At 47.6% G+C, this 7177-nt stretch overlaps 1 non-coding gene across 1 annotated transcript; it reads left to right on the top strand.

Moving 5' to 3' along the window:
* Positions 1-857: 857 nt before the first annotated feature.
* TRNAE-CUC lies at positions 858-929 on the top strand. The gene has a single exon. It is a non-coding gene; the product is annotated as a tRNA-Glu (tRNA).
* Positions 930-7177: the final 6248 nt, after the last annotated feature.

Here is a 7177-nt window from a genome sequence, read left to right as displayed (position 1 = left end):
AACGTGAGTCAGAGGCAGCAGACGGGAAAGGCCATTAGAGCCTCATGGAGAAGCCACACACCAGCAGGACCATGTTGGAGTGATGGAGGGAAAACTGGAACCAGTGTTCCTGAGGTCACCACCCCAGCGTCACTTGCTCCAGGATGCACTGGATAGGTGGAAGTTGTGTTTTTACCTAACACTGGGAAATAGCCGCGTTTCCCAGGGAACAGCCAGGAATGCCAGGAAACATGAGCAACTGGGAAAAACAGACTCATGAGGTCAAAAACCTCATTTGCCCTAATTGTAAGCAATCGTTTTTGTTAAAGGGAACCAGCTCTGCACTGGGGACCCCAAGGGCCGGTGTGGGGCTGGGAGGGTGGGGTGGCAGGATGGGATTCTCGGAACAGGGCGGGGGTGAAGGTGCTGCCCGGGCACGGTGGGGTCGGTGTGCGGGCAGCGGCTGTGACAGCGCCCTAAAGGCAGCGAACCCTCAGGCCCGCAGCACACGGGTGATGTCCTGAGCGTGTTCCGTGCGCTGCTGCAGCCCAAGCCTCCGGCTGCTCCACTGCCCCTGCAGCCGCCGTACCTGTGCCCCCAGCCCCGCAGATCCCGGTGTCACAGCCCCGGATCCAGCGCTCCCGGTGCCACGGTCACCAGCTGCTGTGGCGAGCTGCAGCCCCCGGCCTCACTGAGCCTTGTGCCGCAGCCGCCAGCCCCACTGCAGATCCCGGTCTCCGTGCCACAGTCAGCGGCTCCCGTGATGGATGGCAGCCCCCGCCCCCTGTACCGCAGTCCCCGGTCCCACCGTGTCACCGTCCCCGGCTGGCAGCAGAGGCAGCACGTGAAATACCACGAGCGAAAACCGCCAGTATCGTTCCCTGGTGGTCTAGTGGTTAGGATTCGGCGCTCTCACCGCCGCGGCCCGGGTTCGATTCCCGGTCAGGGAAGCTTTCATTTTTGCCGCGCTCTGTCCCGCTTTTCCCCCCCTCCTTCCTTTCCCGCCTCCTCCGTTCCCATCGGGATCTCCCCCGCGCGCTCCCGGCGCTGCGGCCGCGTGCCCGCCCGCGCGCACGCGGCGGGGGCGATGCGTGTCGGGGACGCGCATGCGCAGTGCGCCGCCCCGCCCCCTGGTCCCCGGTGCGGGGCCCGCGCCGCCCCCCCCCCGGAGCAGGGGGGAAGAACCCCGAACAAAAGGCCTGGGAAGGTGAATTCCAAATGAAAGTCATCTCTGTGTGTGGGAGCCGTGAATGACTCCGGCTCGCTCCAGAAGCCGGGGTGATTTCCCCTTCCCTTTCCTTACATTATCCTGCTTAATTTTTATCGAAATAATTAGTAGCCGCTCGGCTGATGAGGTGCTTAATGAATGACGTACCAGCGGCGGGAAGCAAATCCAGCCTTTCTAACGTGAAACTTGCAAAGGCAGCATATTTCTGTTTATTCGTGCTGTGTCTTCTGGCTCTCAAATTAAGAATTCCAGTCAGGTAATTGTGAGATAAGGAACGCAACTGGACCGAACGGGGACAGCGGATTCCCTGATAGCGCCTCGCTCCTGCTTTTGTGCTCTATCAATACCTGCCTGTTCCACACCAGTGACACAAAGCCTTGAGTTTATTATGGAATGTGGGCACTGATGGAGCTGACGCTCCCTGGAGAGCAAGGTGAAGGCCATCCTGTCTCACATAAGAGGGAAAGCCAAAGGGTTTTAGCTTTTCTAGGTTTGTTTTTATTGGGGTGTTAATTTTTGTGCATTGTGAGACGTTGCTCTTGAGCTGTCTGTGCTGCTGTAAGGCTTAAAAAAAAAAAAGGCATAAATTTGGTACATCATCTCAGACCGGTGTGAAATAATCTAATTCTCCTTGCTGATGTTTGCCTTGTGCCAGCTTATCATCAGGAAAGGGAAATGCTGTGTGTGTGCTTAAATACTGTGTTAGTTTGCTGCTTTTGAAGCAAAAACTTGCAGGCCGCAGTCACCCAGTGGCTGAGCAGTGGTGGTTCACCCATTTCTCTGGGTAAATTAAGCTCTCCAAAGTATGCAGAGCTGCAAGGATTTCCTTTGGAAATGCGTCAGGATTGGACCTATTTAAATTCTTGAATTGTAGCAGCCTCCTTGAAGTGGAATTTATTCTTTTGACTGCAGTTTCATTAGAGGCGTTTTCAGCTTCTCAGGCATCTGTTGGTTTCAGGTTGCCTAGGATCAGTGTTTGCATTTTTGTGTGCTTTTGGTAGAATATGATAGAATCCTAATCTGACTAAGGGATCCTGAGAAATAGATGCCAAATTAATTTGCTTTAATGAATTAGCTCTAATAAATCAAGTATGCTATGCCCTGGGAGGGAGACAAGAAGGGAAACAGAAGCTGGAGTGGAAGAGAAATTGACATTAATATATAGAGTGTAAGATGAAAAGAAGTTTATTTTTATTGAGCAGCTTCCTGTGGTTTTCTCGCCATGCTCTAAGGGCTTTGGAGAAATTCGTCATGTTGCTGGCAGTGCAGAGTCTGCTTTGTGGAGAACTGAGCTTTGGAGAAGGGATTTTCAGCCCAACAGCTTTTTGTAAGCATAAATAAATACTTCTCTCTCTCCCTCATTTATTTTGTCTTGGGGATTGTCCGCAGCGTTTAGGTGAAAGGGGAGATGCTGCAACATGGTTATGTTCCTCCTGAATTTTGGATGTGTTGCATTGATGAATTTCAGTCTGGAGGCTCAAGTGGAAGATTCCCCTCCTTCCCAGAGTGGCTTTGTGCTATATTTAAGCATCTTTTATCAGTGAGTGCCTGAAAAAAGTAAAGTTTCATAGCATGTTTTTCTCCTGGTGTAGACCATAGTTCGTGTTGGTTATTCCCAGGAAGTATAAACACTGTTTCAGCCTTTCCCAGTGCCCAGGGAGCCAGCTCCTGCTCTGTTGGTAGCCTGTCCCAGTTTGCAGTGGGTTGTAGGCAGTGGGTTTGGTTTGTGGCTGAGGTGGCACCATCACTGACCTGGCTGCAGCAGGGAAGTTGCCCAGGGTGATTGGAGCCTGCCAGAGGCTTGTTTTGCAAATGATGGGAACAGGGCTTGGAATGCAGCTGGGATATGGACAAGCTTCTCACGCCGTGTGAAGGCATCCATGGAGTCAGTGAGGGACGTTGGATCCTCATACTTTGGAAAACATGGAGCAGTACCAGAGTATGACTTAAGAATTTTCATGCTGGAGGGAGTCCAGAGGAGGGCATGAAGATGCTCCCAGGGCTGGAGCAGGTCTGCTACGGAGAGAATTGAGGTTGTACAGCCTGGAGAAGAGAAGGCTCCAGGGACACCTTAGACCCCTTCCAGCACCAAAGTGACTCCAGCCCCTGGAGTGACAGCACAAGGGGGAATGGCTTCACTGGTGGAGGACAGGGTTAGATTGGATACTTGGGGAGGATGGTGAGGCCCTGGCACAGGTTGTCCAGAGAAGCTGTGGCTGCTCCATCCCTGAAGGGTTCAAGGCCAGACTGGATTGGGGCAGCCTGCTCTTGTGGAAGGTGTCCTGGCCCATGGCAGGGGAGTGGAGCTAAATGATCTGCAAGGTCCCTTCCAAACCAAAGCAGTCTGGGGTTCCATGAGCCCAAGAGCACAAGCATTGATGTTGAGATCCCTTGGCCTCACAGGTTCTGTGTTTGGCAGGTGGTGGTTGTCAGCACTGATGCTGTTATTCAGTGTAGTTCCTGTCATGGTGAGCTTCAAGAAGGATTTTTGTCTGTGTTGAACAGTGTGACAGGGAGTATGAATGGGAACCTAACTGGATTACTTAAGAAATCATGTTTTAGGTTAAATATAAAAGCTGCTGTTCTGACTCTGTTTTTTGAATTTATGAACTCAGTTGCCAGAATATCCTCCCTGGAAAAGCAGGCACAACTGAAGGCTGGAAGGGCCTTCAGCAAATCCTGTCTATTCACTGAACAACTTGACTTAGAACAACAGTGCTGTAACTGCCTCTGATATTTGCCATTTTTCCTTCTTTTACCAGTTTGCCAGTTTGTAGTATTTTTGTCAGTATTGTTAATGTTAATAACCAGATCAAATATTTTTCAGTATGTCTGGAAATGGGTTGCCAGAACTTTTCTGCAGAGCTTATACCCAGACTGAGCACTCCAGTACCTCCCAGAGCATGCAAACTGGCATCTGCTGGCAACTTCACTGCTCTCCTCTCAAACCACAAACAGGGATTAATTTAAGGTAGTTTTACTACATTAACTGATTTCCCTCACAGTTTGCACTCTAGCTGTGTTGGTCTCTTTGGCTTTGCCTCTGCCTGGTAAGATGAGGCTCTTCTGTTGCTCTCCACTGGCCTGAGGAGAAGGATGTTTTCCAGGAGCAGGAGTGGGCGGCTTGGCGGTCGCTGGGGTTCTCTGAGGTGACCCCACCTTCTCAGCAGATGGCACAGAGTCCTGCAGAGCCTGTCCCCTGTCTCAGGTGTGCCCACCTGGGCCTTGGGGCACCTGGCTCATGGCAGAATCCAGAAGGAGGGATGAAGAACATCACCAGTGCCCAGGACCAACGTGAAGGATTGCACTGTTCTTTCCACCTGAAGAAGTTGTTTTCCAGGTGCTCTGATAATTGAAGTAGTTTGAATTAAGCTGTACTGGTGCTCTGTGGTGATGGTGGTTGGTTAACCAGTGGCTGCTTTCAGTCTTGAAAGAAAGGAGATTGCATGTTGTGGTATCTTAGGATTTCCTTAGAGGCTCAGTTGAAATATTGTCTTAATCAATAAAACCATACAAAGCACAGTGCTTGGAAAGTGCATGTTTTACCTTCAGAGGCATTTTGCTTCCTGTTTCAGGCCATGCAAACTGATACAAAGACCTGTGTTCCAAAAGGTGCACCAAGATTGCTTAAATGTTTTTAATAAAGTGATGGTAGCCAGTAAAAAGGCTTGCCATTTTTTTCAGCATAGAATAGTTAATTCTAATTAGTGGCATTGTGGGGTTTTAATGCATTGTTGATACATTGTTTTTTTAATTGGGAGAACACAATTAAGATTGTTTTATCATATGTTAAAATTTCTTATGTTGTGGCAACTGCTTCTAAGTCCTCTTACCTTGTATCTGCATTGCACTGAAATGTGCCTTTTTAAAGCCTTTTTCTGCCTCTTTCATTAATGGTGAAGTGTTTTCAGTGCCTGTGTGTTGTAGGGCCAAATTCAGTAAAATTTAAGTGCCTTTTTCCTCTGGGTGCAAGTTTCTCATCTTCTTGTGCAAGTATTGAAAGGAGAAAATTGAAGGTTTGTGGTGCACAGGGGTGCAAACAGAATGAGTCCTCTAGGCCTGAGTTAAATTAGCAGCTGCCATCTCCTCTTTCATAATCTGCTCAAGGGTTTTGTAAATGAGAATAGAGTTTCTCAATGAAAGATTGGGGCTCTTTATTTGTTTGGGTTTTTATTTTTTAATATACTTCAGTGCAATCATCTAAACTTTGTTGGGCAAATGGTTGAAGAAACAAAAAACCGTGCAGCATTTGGTTACCTGTTACCAAAGCATCACTAAGGAACCTTTTTTTCTGTTTTGTGACATAAGTCTGCATTCATTAATTGGTATTTTTGTGGTGATGGCTTCTGACCAGTGAATGATGCAAGTAAACAGTTCAATGGATCTGGTTGCAGTGACAGCCAGTATCTAAGACCAGTGGCAGAAAAGCACAAACCAGGGATCCAGCAGCACCCCACATTTTCCCCTCCTGCCTTTGGGGCTTCCTCTTCCCTCTGAGAATATTTATTTATATAACTGAGCACTTAAACACCAACCTGCTTCTGCTTTGGTCACAGGGAACTTCACAATCCTTCCTTGCTTTCATCTGGGTCTTACTAAAGTTGTGTTCAGTGTCAGGAATTCTGGAACCTTTGTGACTTTTAAGGAACAATCTGTAGAAAAAGTGAATATACAGATTGCTCACATTTTGCAGTGGGGACAGGAGAAGCCCAGAGTTCTCTGATGTCATTACAGTGGCCTATTATGCACTTTCAAAAAGCAGAAACTCAGAGGTCTTTTTTTTTTGCATTTCCCCTTTTATGTCTTTAATTTTTTGGCTGTACTTCAAATGAAAATATCCTTTTCCATTCCATCTGCCATTACTTATTTTATATCTTAGCAGGTTTTTCTGTTGCTGTGCAGTTTTATTTATGTAGGCCTTTGCCTGGGTCAGTTTTCAGAGAATTTTCTTTACGTATTTGCTTCTCATGTCTCGAGGATTTAGGGACATTTACTGGAATGTACCTAAACGGACATTTACATAATTAGGTTTAAAGCTGCTTGTGGAAAGGAGGGGAATTTGGGGTCCAAACTCCAGATGTTGTGGGCAGTTTCTAGTGGTAACATCTGCCATAATCTTGAATGTGCCAGGTGCAGGAAATTCCTTCCACCAAGGCTAGGCCCCACCAAATGAGATATTTGTAATTTCAGGTTGCTTCCAGACTTTCCTGAGGGTAAGCAATTAAGAGATTGTTGTTGAAAATATTTTGAGCAATGTCTTAATTTTTCTTCTGTGTAGTTCAAAGGTCATCATGGAAATTGATGTTCTTGCTTCTGATGGAAGTACAGGAAGGGGAATGAGCAGACAAAATGGGATGTGTAAGATCCTGTTCAGAGCCTGGACTGCAGTCTGCCTTTAGGAGACATGTGACATTGTGATAAAAGCAGGTGGAAGGGGAATAAAATTAATAAATGTTCATGTGCTTTCACAAAGGCCATATGGGATCCCTGTGAAATCATCTGGACAGGGAATTGAAGCAGTGCTGGGTTTGGTTTTTTTTTTAAGATCTGCTCTAGTGCACATCCATCAGGGACTGGAGTTATCCCAGTGCAGTTCCAGGTCAGACTGACAGCTTTGATCTGACACATTGCACCCATCTGACACACCTCACCTGACTTGATCTGTGTGGCATTTTGGGCAGGGGCCCTTGGTGGGTATGGTGAGCTGGGCAAGAGGTTTGGAGTGGTTGGTGGGACCTTGGTTGGAGGTCCTGGATCCTGCACTCTTCCCAGCACTCCCTGGCATCTCCTCACCTGCTGTTCTTGAGGAGGAGGGAAGGGACCATGAAATCCACTGAAGTCCGAGGTGACCTGTTTCTGGGAAGCTATAACCAGAAATATTCCTGTTTTAAATTGAATTTAAAAGCCAGATTCAGTTACTGTTCAGAACAGTGAATATATTTAAGTTCCAGGTCCATTCTTGATTGTTGT

Source organism: Onychostruthus taczanowskii, unplaced genomic scaffold (genome assembly GCF_017590055.1).
Source record: "Onychostruthus taczanowskii isolate IOZ18803 unplaced genomic scaffold, ASM1759005v1 scaffold126, whole genome shotgun sequence".
NCBI lineage: Eukaryota > Metazoa > Chordata > Aves > Passeriformes > Passeridae > Onychostruthus > Onychostruthus taczanowskii.
Note: the sequence above shows the minus strand (reverse complement) of the source record. Positions and strands in the feature narration are given on the sequence as shown.